This window comes from Lycium ferocissimum, chromosome 5 (genome assembly GCF_029784015.1).
Source record: "Lycium ferocissimum isolate CSIRO_LF1 chromosome 5, AGI_CSIRO_Lferr_CH_V1, whole genome shotgun sequence".
Taxonomy (NCBI): Eukaryota; Viridiplantae; Streptophyta; class Magnoliopsida; order Solanales; family Solanaceae; genus Lycium; species Lycium ferocissimum.
Window position 1 is genome coordinate 28,142,016 of NC_081346.1, and position 17,707 is coordinate 28,159,722.

General features: G+C 38.4%; 1 long non-coding RNA gene across 1 annotated transcript; it reads left to right on the forward strand.

The window, feature by feature from the left end:
* Positions 1–2,295: 2,295 nt before the first annotated feature.
* Positions 2,296–5,399, forward strand: LOC132058337 (uncharacterized). The gene is made up of 3 exons (XR_009415251.1): positions 2,296–2,595; positions 3,599–3,757; positions 4,962–5,399. It is a non-coding gene; the product is annotated as an uncharacterized LOC132058337 (long non-coding RNA).
* Positions 5,400–17,707: the final 12,308 nt, after the last annotated feature.

Consider the following 17,707-nt stretch of genomic DNA (forward strand, 5'->3'; position numbering starts at 1 on the left):
GTTGATTGCGCTCACTTGGCCTCTCTTTGGAATATGGTGATTGTGGTTAATCTCCAAAGCTTGTTCATGTTGTGTATACATAGAAGTAGTTGTTGCCTCTTGAATGTAGAATCCACCCAAGTTTTGATTTCATAATTGTACCTGAAAAACAAACTTTGTTTGACTTGGATCTTCTTGCTTTCCTTGTAAGTGCCTCAACTATTTTCTCCTACTTCAATGCTAATTCCATATTGATCAACTTATGGTACTTATGGAATTATTACCATAACCTGAAATCAATCTTTCATCGAATAGGACTTTGTCAATATTCCACCTTCTGTAGGATCAATCATGATTTGACTTTTATCGTGTTATCACTTTACTTTCCCACTTAATTGCATAATTGGTTTTAAACGGTTTTGACTTACCTACCGGATTGAGGAAAGCTGCGATCATGGCTATTGATTTTTGGTTCGTGACATTAGTCATCTTACAAAGCTTACACATTTTCATTAGGAGAGATAATATTCAATACCTTGACATATTTATCAAAAAGGACTCTCAAACCAGTCATTGTAAATCAACTTCTTTAATCACTTAATTCAAGCAAGAGTGGTTCAATGATTTTGTAAAGGAGGTTTAAATCATCCAAATATCTTCAGTAGAGGGGAATAGGCATGATCACACGATATTAAAGAATCGGTCATCTGAGAAGACCATAATAAAGAGTTGGAGCGTGTTTAAATCAAAGTTAATCGCACAACACCACTATAGTTGTTGTTGTTTTTTTTTTTTTTTTTTTTTAAACGTAAGTGTCAAATGAGTAAAAAAAAAATGGTTGTTTGTAATAGCTTTCTTAATTAGTGTTAAACATCACTATTACAATAATATATAAATCAAAAATTTATCGACGTTAAGTGGTTTTGGAACTTTCATCACTATTAGCATAATATATAAATCGAAAATTTATCCACGTTAAGTGGTATAGAACTCTCATCTTTTCATACCATTGCATTTTCAAAATCCCTTCTTGTCTTTACTCGCAATGCAATAAACTTGAATTGTCAAAACTGGATAAATGTAATTCTACAAAGCAGTGAGAGTTACCTATTAAAGATGGGATTCAATTGAATTGATTTCATGAAAAAAAATATACTTCAAAAGTAGGATTTTTTTTTTTTTTTTTAAATCTATAGATTATTGATTTCCTTAACAAGTGGTAAATATTGTGTTCTGTTAGTTTTTGAATTTCTTTACTGGAACTCCTGACTCCGTTACTGGTCAAAAAAGTACGGTCAAGAGGAGACATATAAACGCGACAGAGAAATTTATCTTTTAGTTATTCATTTAATTGTGGATTTTTCCTCTAAGTTTTTCGGCCATTGCATTGCGGAAAAAAGTGAATGTTTCTCAATTCAACTTAGGATTGCGTTTTTATTTTGTTTATTATCTTTTGTAGTTTTAAATGAACGGTTACATGTCTATTGTTTCAAGTGTGTCACAAATTTGTGAATTTCTATACATAAACAAGTTTAAAGAGAGGGCACGTGGAGTCTTCAACTTTCCAAAATAGAAAATCAAAAACTTTAATGTTAGAGCAAACTAACTAGTAAGAAAAATATTATTACCTCAATCACAATTTAATGTCCTACTTAATTTTGTATTGAATCTGATTGTTCAAATATTATGAAATCTGATTAACTATTTAAGAATTATTTGAATTTATTTGGTCAAAGTCTAGAAATTGTAAATATTTATTGCACTAAGTAGTGAATCTGATTGTTCAGATACAGATGTGATTAAATTTTTGAGTACTATTTAAATTTGTTTTGACATAATCAAGGAATTGTATACATTTATTGCTCTAGCATAAGAATTAATATTACTAAATAATAAATTATCTTCCTAAAAACCTACTAAATATATTTTAACATTAATCATCAAAATGAAATAAGGCGAGTAATAAATTTGGAAAAGAGTAATGTAATTACGAAGAAGTAGCTAGAAAAAGATATCAAGCACAATTTTAATTTTGTAGAAAATCGGTCACCTTAAATATATCATAAAAAAACAGAATTATGATGTATTCTACTCAAATTAGAACACATGAAAAGCTACAAATTTTTTAAATAAGGCATAAATGTCAAAGGTGAGAGAAATAAATGATAGATTTTAAAAAACTTTCTCAATTAGTGTTAAAATATCATTATTATCGCAACAATAAAAGGAAAATTTTCGCAATAATTGATTTAAAATTCTCATTTGTTCATACCATTGCACTTTAAAAGCCCTTCTCGTCCTTGTTTGAAAAATGATGTATTTAAATTGCCAAAATTGAACAAATGTAGTTTTCAAGAAATAACTCAGCAACCAAAAGTGCACATATAAAAGAGAGACTGACAGATTCGCTTCTTCATTTTGACTTCAAGTTTTCTGGGAAATATCTAAGTGGCCAAGAGGAGACATTTGAACCAATATAGGTGATACTATTTTGCTATTCACTTAATTCAAGTTTTTAAGGGAATATATAGATCAGTGGCCAAGAGGAGACATATAAACGTACGTGACTCAGACTATTTCAATTTGCTTACAATGAAGGACTCGAATTGGGTGATGGTGAGTTGGATTGTCCAAATCTCATTTTGTTACTTAAATTTATTTCTCTTTTTTACCCTTGTGTTTACCTATATATTGATGGTTTGATTTAGGAAGCAGCACTGCTTATCATAGATGCTAGCTCAGGTCTGCAATTCTCTTTTGATTTCTTTGTCCTTTTTTCCTGCTCTGAATTTCTGGACCATCTCTAATAAGTTTTGAAAGATTGATAACAAGATTGACAAATCCTTGATTTTTTCCTTTTCTTTTTCTCTTTTTTCCTTTTGTTTCATTTATACATTAAAGCATAACATGTATTGATATGTAGTGGCGGAGCCACATTGAGCAGAGAGGGTGAACCCCCTCGGCGGAAAAAAAACACTGTTTTTATAAGGTTAAAATTATTTTTTATGTATATATAGTAGATGTTGAACTTCCTTAGACTTCTTCGTATGTTTACTTTTTTATATTTTAAACCCCGTCAGCGAAAATCCTGATTCCGCCACTGTTGATATCTATGGACAGTCTCATTCAAATAATATCATTATTGCATGTGCTCACATCTCACACAAAGCTTACAAAATTATATATTTCGTTCAACTTGATTTAACACATATTTGGTCCCACTTTTGCCGCCTTATTTTTGTGGTAAAATTGACTTTTTTTATGTTCCATTCTAGATTTTGATTGGTAAATTAATTTTTTTCTAAGTCCAGTTCTAGATTTTGATTTGACGGGGATATGGATCAATGTTTTATGTCTTTGTTCCATAATCTTGTATAAATATATGTTAGATCTAATTTCAGTTTGATATAAACAGCATAGCGATTATTGAAAAATAAGTTTCCCTTTTTCGATCCATAATTCATATAAAAAAGCCTAAGTATTTTCTTTTGCTGATTTCTGTCATTTCATTTGTTACCAATTTTCAATTCAATAGTAGTGAGGGAAAATTTTACTTTGTGCGAGCATGAATAGTGAATTTAAATAATCGGTTGATATTTCTATTTGTATTTAATTTCAGAGTATACATTCAATATGCTCGAATTACAAAAGACAGAGAAAGAGAATGCCAAGAAGAGCAAGAAATTTGAAGAACACAATGAAGGAAAATCTAGAAAGGACCAAGAGGGCTCTTTCAAGAAGACATTACCTACCAAACAAAAGCAACAGAGTATTCATGGTATGTAATTGATTAATTATCTACATCTTACAGTTGACTTATATTAATTGTTCTTTTTCATGTCCACTTTAAGAAATTAAGAAAGAATTATTAATTTCTTTTTAATTTTAATCTTATCATTAAATAATTTTTTCAAATTAATTGGAGTATTATTAGTCAAATTTAGATTTTAAGTTATTATTAATAAGAATTTATAAAATAAATATTTCATTAATACTTTACGTTTTAAAAATGTCAAAACTCTGGACAAAGAAAAGCGAAATGACAGGAACAGTTCGAAACTTCCGATGAATGAGAGGAAGGATGCAGGCGAACAAGTACAACAAGGAATACCAGAGAGTACAATGTTAAGTTCCAATATTGTTGACCTCACCATTAAGGTAATCCATACCTACTTATTTCCTTTTGTTTCTCTTTGTTTTCAATTTACGAATCATCTCTAACTAATTTTGAAAGACTATAATTATGGTCAATCAATTGTTATTATCAATATTTCCTATCTCCGGCCATTTGAAAAAAATAAAGAGAAAAGTTATAATGTTACGCCTCTCGTTTGCGTTGTAGTAGAACCTATGGTTTCTTAGTCGGGTATGCCCTTGGAATAGAGACCCGAGCCCGAGTTTTGGAGATAGAAAGTGTCTTACCCCGTGTATAAAGGTATCCGAAGGTGTTCCTGGCAAATTACAGGATTAGAAGTTGAACGAATCGAATCAACGCGATCTGAACTGAACCGGAGAAGTCCGAAGACACCAGTCGTCGTTGACGGGGCCATCGACATGCCGATGGGCCGTCGTTAATGCTGCGTCGATGGGCTTGCAGCCCCCCTGTCTGCGAGGCACGAGGTCGACGGAGCACGCGGGCCGCGGCCATCGTTAATCTTTGCGTCGATGGGCTTCTGCTCGGACACGAATATGTGCGGCGGTCTACGAAGAACATCGACGGACCGTCGACAGGTCGACAGGCCGTCGACCCACTCGTCTAACCGCACCGCTGTAATTTTTTGGCTTCCAAGTATAAATATAGGAGCCACGACCTTATTTCTCATTTCCTCCATTCCAAATCAGAGGACCCTAATATTTTCTCTCCTAATATTTTTCATCATTATTACTGAAAAATTTGGTAAGATTCGAGCCCCGTGAACCCGTGCTTGTCAAGAAGAAGGTTGTTTCTAGGGTTTCTTCGAGGTTGTGAAGGTTGTTTCTAGGGTTTCTTCAAGGTTGTGATGCTTAGGAAGTTGGAGTTGAAGTGATTCTTGGAATCTTAGACCCCTCAAGGTATGTAAACGATTTCTACCCTTGAATTTGAGTTTATTATCAAGAGTTCTAGTGATTTTAAGTAGAGAGAGGATACTTATGGAAGTGGTAAGTTGATAAGGGTAATATAGTGATTTGGGGTTATTTTAAGAGATGATTGAAAATGGATTTAAGTATATTTTGATATATATATATATGTGTGTGTGTGTGTGTGTGTGTCCGTGTGTGTTGTCATTGTGTTGTGGGTATTGTGGTTGATGTTAGATTGAATAGGAAGTCGAAGGGTTGTTGAGCTTACAAGGGAAATGTTGTCCATAGTTTGTTAAGCTCTATATGTATTTAAAGATGGTTAGTAAGCGAGGCAAATAGTCTAATTAAGGCCCATGTTATCTTAATTGTAGACTTTCAAAGTTCGAGAGGTAGAAGTTGGACGATTGGATATACTTCAAGGTATGTTAAGGCTATCCTTTCTTTCCTTTGGCATGATCCTATGATACGAGCCAATAAGCGAGTAAGCGAGCTCCATATTACTCTACTCTTAGAAGCATTAGGAGTACTTCGTCTTTGATATTCATATACTCCGTTTATGAGTGTTCTTTCCGTTACGGGGTCCGCCTTCTATATATACGCTTATTCATGCATTACATTCATTATATATATATATATATATATATATATATATATATATACATTGACCCGTGACCGGTAAGGCGTATATATACGTGAATATTAGATTGGGAATAAGAAGAGAGATAGGCGTTATACACACATTACCACCGATAGTTCGGTGCACCATGATGATGATATAGGGATCGGGTTGCACGTACCGCAGCAATGTATATGATAATGGCCGCAGAGAGGCCGATATGATATGATGGGATGCCATAGAGGCTTGACAGGCGTTATACATGCACATATATATAGATGTATGACCTTCATTGATAGGCATGAGCATGCATATTATGCGCCGTATGTAGGCATTGTCGGCCACACGTATTTGTAGTATACTAGTTCATACAAGTACATGCAGATAGTTATTTCAGCTCATGAGTTCAGATCCTATTCATGACTCTTACATATATGTGTTGTTCTTATGCCTTTCATACTTAGTACATTATCCGTACTGACTCCCCGTTGCTCGGGGGGTTGTGTTCATGCCCGGGAGTAAGGTGAACACAGTGGTCCAGCTTAGTAGGACTTTTATCCAACAGTGATCAGTGCACTCCATTTGATCCGGAGTTGTAGTCTATTTTGGTATGCCATTCTTTTGAGATGTATATAGATGGGTATGGCAGGGCCCTATACCATCCTTCTACGGCTTTTATTCCGCAGAGGTACGTAGACAGTCAGTATGTATTAGTCGACGATGTAGCCTTGTCGGCTTCTATTCTTTTGTGTACAGTATATGTAGCAGTCTAGCTGGCTTGCACTCTTTCTTCGAAAGATGTTTATGTATATACAAATTGTTCACAGTTCATGATATCGCCTATTTATGAGATTAGTTTAAGTCATTGTATAGGCCCTTGATGTTCAGTAAGGTTCAAATATGAGGATAGGGGTGTTTGGTTGCTAGAGGTCAGACACTCGTCATGACTCATCGGTTTGGGTCGTGACATATAAAGTGGTGACACAAAATGAGAGACTTGAAGAACAAAACGAAAGCAGTAAACGAACCGAGCAAGACGATTCTATTAAGGCAGAAATATCTCAAAATCAACAACAAGAAAAAGACGACATCAATGGTATTATATTTTATATATCCCAACTGAATCATACAAATAATATTTTTCTAACTTTTTGGATGCGGGGGTAGATGCATATCCTAAGTTATAAATCTGTGGATCAGAGTATTATTTTCCATTACGCAAAAGATAGGTTATAATTCATTTCATTTATCTATCATGCCATCTTATTAATTTGGAAAAATATAATTTTCAGGTGAGTTTGAGCTCAACATTGTCACAAGTAAAGAGAGTCTCTAGGATAATATAGATGATACTCTAAAGAACAATAACATTGATAGTGGCTTGAAACATCCCATAAGTATTGAAAAAGATGAAAATTATGACCGATTGAAGCAAGGAATACCAAGGAGCACAAACTTTCGTTCCATTATAAAGGTGATTATATTCATATATTATGTGTCTATTTACTTGCCGGGTAATTTTGCTAAAAACTAGCCTATTATAATTAAGGTTTGTTCAACAAGTTTCCAGTATTGTTTAACAAAAGTTTATTATTCCTTACTCGTTTTAGAATTTATTTTTGAAATTGGACAATATAAAAGATTGTTAAACTTATTTTAATTAGCTCATCAAGTTCTCTTTCATTTCGCAGCGTACGAATACGCTCTCATCACATGAAGATGAATGTAATTGGAGTCGCCCAAGTACTTTAGAGAATAAGAAATTTAAAGTACACAATGAAGGCAAAACAGGAATGGACCAAGAGGGCACTTTTGAGGAGACACTACCTAATAAACAAAATGAAAAAGAAACACATGGTACATAATTAATTAATTAATTAATTCTACATCTTATAATTGACTTATACTATCATTATTTTATTTTTCATTTGGCTATGCATGATTTTCAGGTGAGTTTGAGAGTCTTGGTAAAGATAGCCCGACGAATGACTCTATTCGTACCTTAATGGACTATAACGTTGATAATACAAATGACAAAAAAGATGAAGGCTATCTGTAAATAAGGGAATATCAAAGAATACGACGTTTAATTCCCCTTTTGACCTCTGCGAGGTGATTGGTCAACACTTATGTCTATTTACATGAATTTTTTGTTAAGCACGCTCATTGTATTCCGCTGTATATTTTTCTATCTCCAATCATTTATAAAAAAGATAAAATGAATTTACAAGTGATACAAAATGAGATATCTGAAGAATGCAATAGAAGCGACATAAGAAAGGATCAAAAGGATTCTTTCGAGGAGGTGCTGCCTGACCAACAACAACAAGACATCAACGGTACTTAAGGAATTTTACATCTTGCAATTGACACGTATGATAATTTTTTAATATTTTTGGTTGGAGAGTATATACTGATCCTAAATTTTAATCAACGATTGTAAAATAATTGAAACTCTTGACCTAAATAGCACACCACTTAGGTGTAGCCTAATATGCACCCATTAGATTGAAGCTCTAGTTCTTTTGAACTTTTAATTTATTCCATGTGTACCATATCATCTCATTTGGTTGCATATCATTTTCAGAGTCTAAGCTCAACAGGGTTACGTGTGAAGATAGCCTCCTGGATAATACTGATCGTATTTTAAACGACAATTACGCCAATTATAGCTCAAAACTTTTGACAAGAGCCGAAAAAGGTAAAAACTACTGTATCACACAAGGAATACCGAGAAGTATAAAATTTCGTTCCATCATTAACCTCTATAAGGTAATTCATATAAACCTTACGTCTATTTTCTTCTATTATTTTGATTATATCATTATGTTTTCTCACACTCCACAGTGTACTACCAGACTATCACTAGTTGAAGATGAATACAACTGGAATTTTCGATCTGAAAAAGATTCAAATATGAATCTGTCGACAAAACAAGATTCAATTACTATCATAACAAACAAAAAGAATGTTGGTTTTAAGAGAAAATGGAGCGAAAATCAAAAGGGCAACAGAGAAAAGGATGCTACGACTTCTTCCACCTAGTTCCAAGTTTGTATTTTAATAATTTCTTTGAATGTTGAATTGTTTCAATTCATTTACGATTTTAAATTTAAGTCGCCTTATAAACTTCAATTACTTCCTCAGTTGTTCTTTACTAGCTCCCCTTTACAAAGTTTTAATTTCAGAAGTCGTCAATAAAAATGGTGTGACCTCTCTCAAGGAATTTTTTTTTTCACATTCAATATTTATACCAAATTAATAAATATAAGATTTCTCGAAGTTCGTGAGAAGTCTCTAAATATACTACATCTAAATTCTGATCAGCTTCCTAGAAGGTCGTTGAACTTATAATATCATTGGAGAAAAGTCATCAAACTAATTTTGTCTGACCATAAAAGCAATCAACCTTCGCTAGAAGTTCCTATTTAAATTAAAATGTATTTTAAAACTTAAAAAACATTCCACCAAAATAAAGTACCCATAAGATGCAACATATTAATGCCTATAGTATCAATCTGGGCAAGGGCACAAGTAATTGGGCAGAAGCTAAAGCATTATAACATGAGATAAAAGTATGCATTAACATGGGCTGGAGACAAACTGTCATAGAATCTGATTTTCTGCTACTAGTACAGGCTATCCAAGACAAGGTCAAGCTCCATGCAACATCAAACAGATAATTCAATGGATCTAGACACAAATTATACAGAACCAAATCTAGGAGATGCAAACCAGGCAGCAGAAAAACTAGCATAATCAGTCATTCTCATGAAGATATAGTCTTCTACAACAATTTCCAAGAACTTCAACCTTCTATGAAGGGCATCATTAACATGGATAGACGGCGACTGCTAAGTTTCAGAATCGGAAAACAAAGCAATGCTCAATTCTACTTTGACCCTCCATAACAATCTGATTGTAACGACCCTCCTAGTCATTATGAAAAATCTAGGATCACCCTACCAAATAGAACCCCTCCAAGGGTAAAATGAGCTAATAGAAACTCAAATGTAGAAGTCTAAGACTGAAAACTTGAGTTGTTTGTGATTAATGTTTCCTTGTGTTGAGTCCATTGGGGGGTGACATAGGAAATTTGACCTCCTTTAGGGATTTCGAGGCCACGAGTGAGTCTGCATGATGTTTTTACATTAATGTGAATGTTTGAGTTTTGTTTGTGAGGCCTCGGATGAAGTGTTGCATGGTAGAGTGAAAAATTATGAAAATTTGCAAGCCTACTGGCTCAGTGGTACCACTGCAGCGGAAGATGCACCGCCGCGGTGGGGCCACTGTAGCGGCGGGTTTCTTGCTGCCGCGGTCAGCTGGGAAATGTGGTGTCCGCTATGGCAGGCATTGGACCGTCGCGCGGGACCGCCGCTGCCGACGGGACCGGAGCTCGGGGAGGGACATTTTTGGTGTGATCGGTTATGGCGGCCACTTGCTCGCTATAATGGGAACGCTGCAGCGACGGTTGGACCGCCGCAGCGGTCGACAGGAATAGAGTCCCGTGTTTTAAGACTTAGTTTCGAATTCTTTATTCATAAAATTCCAAAACAGTTTCCAAGGAGCACCTAGGGCGAAACTCTAAGTTAGGAAAAGAATATTCCTGAGAGGTCAGTCTCAACCATTCCTTCCTTTATTACTCGTTCATCTCTGAGATTATTATCCTTTTTATGGGTCTACAATGGTGAATTGGAAATAGTAACCCTAGAACTTAATAGACTTTCAATAGTTGGTGGGTTATGAATGTTGTTGTGTGATTATCACCTAAAGGCTTCGGTTATCACTTTCTAATCAAGAATTGAACCATTAGAGACATGAACTAAGAGAACTGAGACCTAGGGTTTCATAAAAATGGTAGCTTGACCATAGAAACTGCTTATAAGAGATAATTTGATTAATAAGCCTTATGAATTGATAGGTTGTGACTGCTAAGGTCAATGTTAGGGTGATTTACGCCTAATAATCATTCACCCATTAGAAAAGGGGTAATGAGGAAGGGTGTTCATTGTATTGATATTGTTGATTAGAGTGATTGTGACTTATTTAGCATCTTAATTGCTAGACTTTGAGCATTCCGAGGCATTACGGAAGGGAAAGGCTATACGGAGTAAGTAACGTATTTTCCGGCTCTACTACGGTTGAGGTAGGCTACGATCTACTTAATTTAGACTTTGATTAGTTGATTGTATGTGTTGTGAAATTGATAGGAGAAAGCATGTCTAGTCTTCAAGAATAACGTGTGTGGTTGAAATTCCTATGTACTATTGATTGACTGATTATGTGGGGTTAGTGCCACCATTCGATATGTTGTGACCTACAGGTTAGTGAGATTTGTGGTGAGAAGTTAATATGATCTTTTTAGTGAAATTGAGGTACAAATTGATAAATTGATTATTGTAGGCGATGAGACAAATAATATGTATAGATATAAAAAGGCACATTTGACCAGGGGTGAGGATGTGAACTATATGTATGAACAGGCGCATTTTACTGGGGGTGAGGATGTGGCCTAGTTATGAGCTCGGGTCCGAGGAGTGAATCCGGAACGAGGGTCCATGCATACCATTGGGTCCACTGCAGGTCATGACTATTGGGCAATGACACCAATTAGCATGTGTATACACGAGTGGTCAGTGACTGAGTATTGAGAATGTTGTTGGTAGACTTATTTCCGTTGTTTGCTTCCGTTGACTTGATTTTAATATCATTGGGTGACTTGATTGTTAATTTCATTGGTTGACTTGTTGTTGGGCTATTTGATTATGTGTTGTTGACTGGTCTGTCTATTTTATTGATCTTATGATTCATGCATGATACTAATCTTGGTCGCCCTATAATATCTATCGGTACATAGTATTTGTACTAATACTACCTTGCTGCATTCTTTTGAGTGCAGATTGTGATCCAGAGACTGCTAGCTGACCTCATATTTAGCGTTGAGGCCATTTGCTGACAGATTTTGGGTGAGCTTCTATCCATGCCAGGCCGCTCAAAGATCTTCTTTTCCTAATGTCTATATCTATTCCAGAAATTGATGGTTATTTATTTCAGACAGTATACATTCCTTAGACATGTTTTGGATTAGAGTCCTTGTATGGTGACTTTCGGATTTTTGGGTTGTAATAGTTAGGACTTCTGCATTTACGTTATTATTTTATGGCATGATTATTTACTGGTTTATCTTGTGCTTAACTATTATGAATTGGTTAATTAAACATGGACTTGAATGAGTAGATGGTTAGGCGTATTGGTTCGCCTACTAGGAGTTAGTGTTGGTGACAGTCATGGAGGGTTGAGTCGTGATAGAGTTGGTATCAGAGCTTTAGGTGATCGATCTCGTCGTACAAGTACATGTCTAGTAGAGTCTTATTGATTGGTATGGAGACGTCTATACTTATCTTCTAGAGGCTACCAGACACTAGGATAATTCCCTTTTCTTTCTTTCTTTCGTGCTACTTGATTCTAATTGGTTTCTGGATGATTCAAATTGGTATCTAACTATCCTTTATTCTCTTGCAGATGGCGAGGAGTCATGTGGCAGCGGCCAGAGGTAGAGGTGGAGGTAGAGGAGCAGGTAGAGGGGTAGCACCGGTTGGGGGCGGAGTCCCAAAAATTGATCCTGTGCCTCCTAATGAGGCCGCGGGAGATGTAGCTACACCAGCTCAGCCAGCAGCAGTGTCAGCTCCAGGTGTACCAGATACGATGGTTCAGGTGCTGAACTGGTTATATGTGTTGGCTCAGAATGGGGCGATACCCGCCGTTCCAGCAGGTAGGGGTGCAAGAGTAGCAGCCCCAGGTCCAGGCAGAGTTCAGGGTCCGGGAGTTCAGCACGTTGCAGTCGTGGCTCCTTATTTGGATGAAGTTTTGAGTTTTGAGTTTTGAGGCATTTTCGAGGCTAGTTGCAGGGTCGGTGATGACGGGTGAGGAGCACAATTTATTTTGGAAGTTCACTAAAATTAAGCCTCCGATTTTCTATGGTATTGAGTCAGAGGATGTGTACGAGTTCATCATAGATTGTCATGAGATGCTCCATAAGATGGGGGCGATGGACAAGTATGGTGTTGAGTTTGTGACCTTTCAGTTCTTGGGTGATGCCAAGTTGTGGTGGAGGGCATATGTGGAGTGCAGACCAGTTGGGTCACCTCCGTTGACTTAGGTTCAGTTCTATTCAGTGTTTCGAGATAAGTATGTTTCGCGTACTCTGAGGGACATGAGGAAGGATAAGTTTGCTAATATTGATCAAGGGAACTCATCTGTTGCTGTTTATGAGTCTCGTTTCCATTCCTTATCCCGATATGCTCTTCAGTTGCTACCTACTAAGGAGGAAAGGATCAGGCATTTCGTGAAGGGATTGAACACTGGACTTCAGCTATTAGCTCTTCAGCTTGTAGCCACTAGGGGATCATTCCAAGAGGTAGTGGAGCACGTTCGTGTTATTAAGGGGATTAGACAGGAGAATCATACAAAGCAAGCAGAGAAGAAAGCCCGAAGGTGTGGGAATTTCAGCAACTCCTTCTCTAGGGGTCAGCGTTCTTAGGTGTATTCAAGGCGTCCATGAGTTCGATGCAGTGTGCTGGCCGGGGGCCCATCAGCGGCCAATTATCAGTCTTCGGGTTAGCATGTGGGTTACACCGCTTCATCAACTTATGTTCAGTGACCTACATTGGACCGTTCTTGTTACCAGTGTGGCGAGCCAAGGCATATTAGGAGGTTTTCCCCAGGCTCAGACAGGGTGGTCAAGGGACTCAGTATCAGGCTCCTCGAGCTCCATTCGCACCAGATGGAAGAGGTAAGAACCGTGTACCGACAGGGCAGGGCGTCCACACCATGGGTAGGGGTGGCACCCAACCTAACCGAGGCGGTCCTCAAGCAGGCACAGGTGGATAGCAGCCCGACGTGGGCGTGCTCGGGGACCGGACGGTGGTAATCACAATGGATCACTAGCTACAGAAGGGCGCGGTCACTTCTACGCTTTCCCAGGTAGACTCGAGGCTGAGGCCTCCGATGTCGTCTTCACATGTACTATCTCAGTTTATGACCGGATAACTTTTGTTTTATTTGATCCGAGTTCTACTTTTTCATATGTGTCTTTATATTTTGTTGTGGGTCTGGATATGATTTGTGATACTCTTGATGCCCCATCCATGTATCTACTCCGATCAATGATTTTGTGGTGGTAGATAGAGTCTACCCTTCGTGCGTGATTTTATGGGATATAGTACTTGGGCGGACTTAATGATCCTAGATATGGTAAATTTTGATGTCATATTGGGCATGAGTTGGTTGTCCCTGCATTATGCGATTCTAGATTGTCACTCTAAAACAGTTACCTTAGCTATGCTCGGGGTACCTAGACTTGAGTGGAAAGGTAACCTTAGTCCCCTCCCTAAGAAAATCATATCCTTTGATCGTGCTAAGAAGTTAGTGGAGAAGGGTCGTTTAGCTTATTTGGCACATATCTGTGATACCAGACAAATACTCTATCTATTAATTCAGTTCCAGTGGTACGTGAGTTTGCGGATGTGTTCCCCATAGACTTCCCAGGTATGTCACCTGACTGTGGCATTGACTTCCGGATTGTTTAAGACCCAGGGACGCATCCTATCACTATTCCACCCTATAGGATGGCGCTAGCAGAATTAAGAAAATTGAAAGAACAGTTGCAAGGTCTTTTAAGTAAGGGGTTTATTCACCCGAGTGCCTCTCTTTGGGGTGCTCCTGTGTTGTTTCTTAAAAAGAAGGATGGGTCTATGCGCATGAGTGTTGATTGTCGTCAGCTGAATAAGGTCACTATCCGCAACAAGTATCGCATCCCTCGTATTGATGATTTGTTTGATCAGCTACAGGGAAATTTTGTGTTCTCTAAAATTGACTTAAGGTCAGGGTATCACCAGTTAAAAATTCGGGCAGAAGATGTTCCTAAGACAGACTTCAGGACTAGGTATGGACACTATGAGTTCTTGGTTATGTCTTTCGGGCTTACTAATGCCCCAGCTGCGTTCATGGATTTGATGAATAGTGTGTTTAAGCCATATTTAGATTCTTTGGTGATAGTGTTCATTGATGATATCCTGGTGTATTCTAGAAGTAAGGAGGAGCATAAGAAACACTTGAGGATTGCTCTTGGGGTATTGCGAAAGAAGAAGCTGTATGCTAATTTCTCCAAGTATGAATTTTAGTTGTTTTTGGTGTCCTTCTTGGGGCATGTAATTTCAAAGGAGGGTATTATGGTGGACCCACAGAAAATTTAGGCAATCAGGGAATGGGCTAGGCCCACTTCAGTGACCGAAATCAATAGTTTCATGGTCTGGCTAACTATTATCATCGGTTTGCGAAGGGGTTTGCCTCTATTGCTTCTCATTTGACCCATTTGACTCGTAAAAGAGGTACCATTTCAGTGGTCCAATGAGTGTGAAGAGAGCTTCCAAAAGCTCAAGACATTGTTGACGACAACTCCTATTCTAGCATTGTCCATAGAGGGCAAGAATTTTATTGTTTATTGTGATGCTTCACGCTCTGGTTTGAGTGCTATTTTGATGCAGGAAAAGAAGGTATTTGCGTACGCTTCTAGATAATTAAATATGCATGAGAAGAACTATCCTACTCATAACTTAGAATTGGCAGCAGTGGTGTTGGCGCTTAAAATCTGGAGACACTACTTGTATGGTGTCCATTGTGAGGTGTACACTGATCATCGCAGCTTGCGACACGTGTTCACTCAGAGGGATTTGAACTCTAGGCAGCGGCTATGGATGTAACTGCTCAAGGATTATGACATCACCATTCTATATCAGGCAAATGTGGTGGCCGACACATTGAGGAGGAAGTCAGCTAGTATGGGAAGTCTGGCTCGTTTGATCTCTTCGGAGCGTCCGTTGGCTAGAGAGGTTCAGACTATAGCAAACAGTTTCATGAGGTTGGATATTTCTAACACAGGCAGGGTGTTGGCTTGTGTTGAGGCTCAGTCATCATTCCTGGAGCAAATTAAGGCTAAGTAGTTTGAGGATGCTAAGTTGTGTAAAATCCATGACAAGGTGTTGCGTGGCGAGGCCAAGGAGGTTGTGATCGACGAAGAGGAGTGTTACGGATTAAGGGGCGAGTTTGCGTGCCACGTGTGGGTGATTTGATCAAGACTATTCTGGCAGAAACTCACAATTTGAGGTATTCTATTCATCCTGGCGCTACTAAGATGTATCGATATCTGAGACAACATTACTGGTGGGCTAGGATTAAGCGCGATATAGTGGAGTTTGTTGCTTAGTGTTTAAATTGCCAACTGGTGAACTATGAACATAAAAAATTTAGGGGTACACTTCAGAGGATGCCTATTCCTCAGTGAAAGTGGAAAAGAATAGCAATGAATTTCGTGGTTGGTCTTCCGAACACGTTGGGGAAGTTTGATTCTTTCTGTTATTGTCGACAGGTTGACTAAGTCTGTTCACTTTATTTCGATCCGGATAACCTATGACGCGGAGAAATTAGCCAAGATCTACATTCGTGAAGTTGTTAGGCTACATGGGGTCCCTATTTTCATCATGTCCAATAGGGGCACAACGTTTATATCTTGGTTTTGGAAGCATTTGCATGAGTAATTAGGTACTAGGTTGGACCTTAGTACAACTTTCCACCCTTAGACTGACGGGCAGTCCGAGCGGACTATTCAGGTTCTTGAGGATATGCTTCGGGCTTGTGTGATAGATTTTGGTGGCCATTGGGATCAGTTCTTACCACTAGCAGAGTTCTCTTATAACAATAGTTACCACTCGAGCATTGACATGACTCCATTCGAGGCGTTGTATAGGAGGAGATGTAGGTCTCCTATTAGTTAGTTCGATGCATTTGAGGCAAGACCTTGGAGTATAGACCTTCTGAGAGATTTTTTAAAGAAGGTGAAGGAAATTCAAGCTAAGCTTTTGGCAGCACAGAGTAGGCAAAAGGAGTATACAAACCGAAAGGTCTCAGATCCTGAGTTTGGGGAGGGAGATCGAGTGTTATTAAACGTCTCACCCATGAAGGGCGTGATGAGGTTTGGGAAGAGGGGAAAGCTTAGCCCGAGATTCATTGGGCCATTTGAGATTCTCAAGTGTGTGGGGGAGGTAACTTATGAGCTGGCTTTACCTCCGGGCGTATCAGGCGTTCATCCGATATTTCACGTTTCGATGTTGAAGAGGTATCATAGCAATGGTTCGTACATAATTCGTCGGGATTCGGTTTTGCTAGATGAGAACTTGAAAGTATAAGGAAGAGCCTGTTGCTATCTTAGATAGAGACGTTCGTAAGTTGAGGTCGAAGGAAATAGCCTCCGTGAAGGTTCAGTGAAAAAATTGCCCAGTTGAGGAAGCTACTTGGGAAACAGAATCAGATACGCGTAGCAAGTATCCTCAGCTTTTCGCCGAGACATGTACCTTTTCCTAGATTCCTCATCCTTGTCTGTTCGGGGACGAGCGATGTTTTGATTGGTATCTGATGTAACGACCCTCCCAGTCATTATGAAAAATCTAGGATCACCCCACCAAATAGAACCCCTCCAAGGGTAGAACGAGTTAATAGAAACTCAAATGTAGAAGTCTAAAACTGAAAACTTGACTTGTTTGTGATTAATGTTTCATTGTGCTGAGTCCATTATGGGTGATGTAGGAAATTTAACCTCCTTTGGGGATTTCGAGGCCAAGGGTGAGTCTGTATGATGTTTTTACATTAATGCGCATGTTTGGATTTTGTTTGTGAGCCTCGGATGAAGTGTTGCATGGTAGAGTAAAGAACTGTGAAAATTTACGAGCCTACTGGCTAAGTGGTACCACGACAGTGGAAGAAGCACCGCTGCAGCGGGGCCATTGTAGCAACGCGTTTCTTGCCGCCGCAGTCAGCTGGGAAATGGGGCGTCCGCTATGGCGGGCACTGGACTGCTGTAGCGAGACAGCTGCAGTGGGACCAGGCTCGCCACAACAGAGGGATGGTTTTGGTGTGGCTGGCTATGGCGAGCACTTGCTCGCTATAATGGGATCGTTGCAACGACGGTTGGACCGCCACAGCGGTCGACAGGAACAG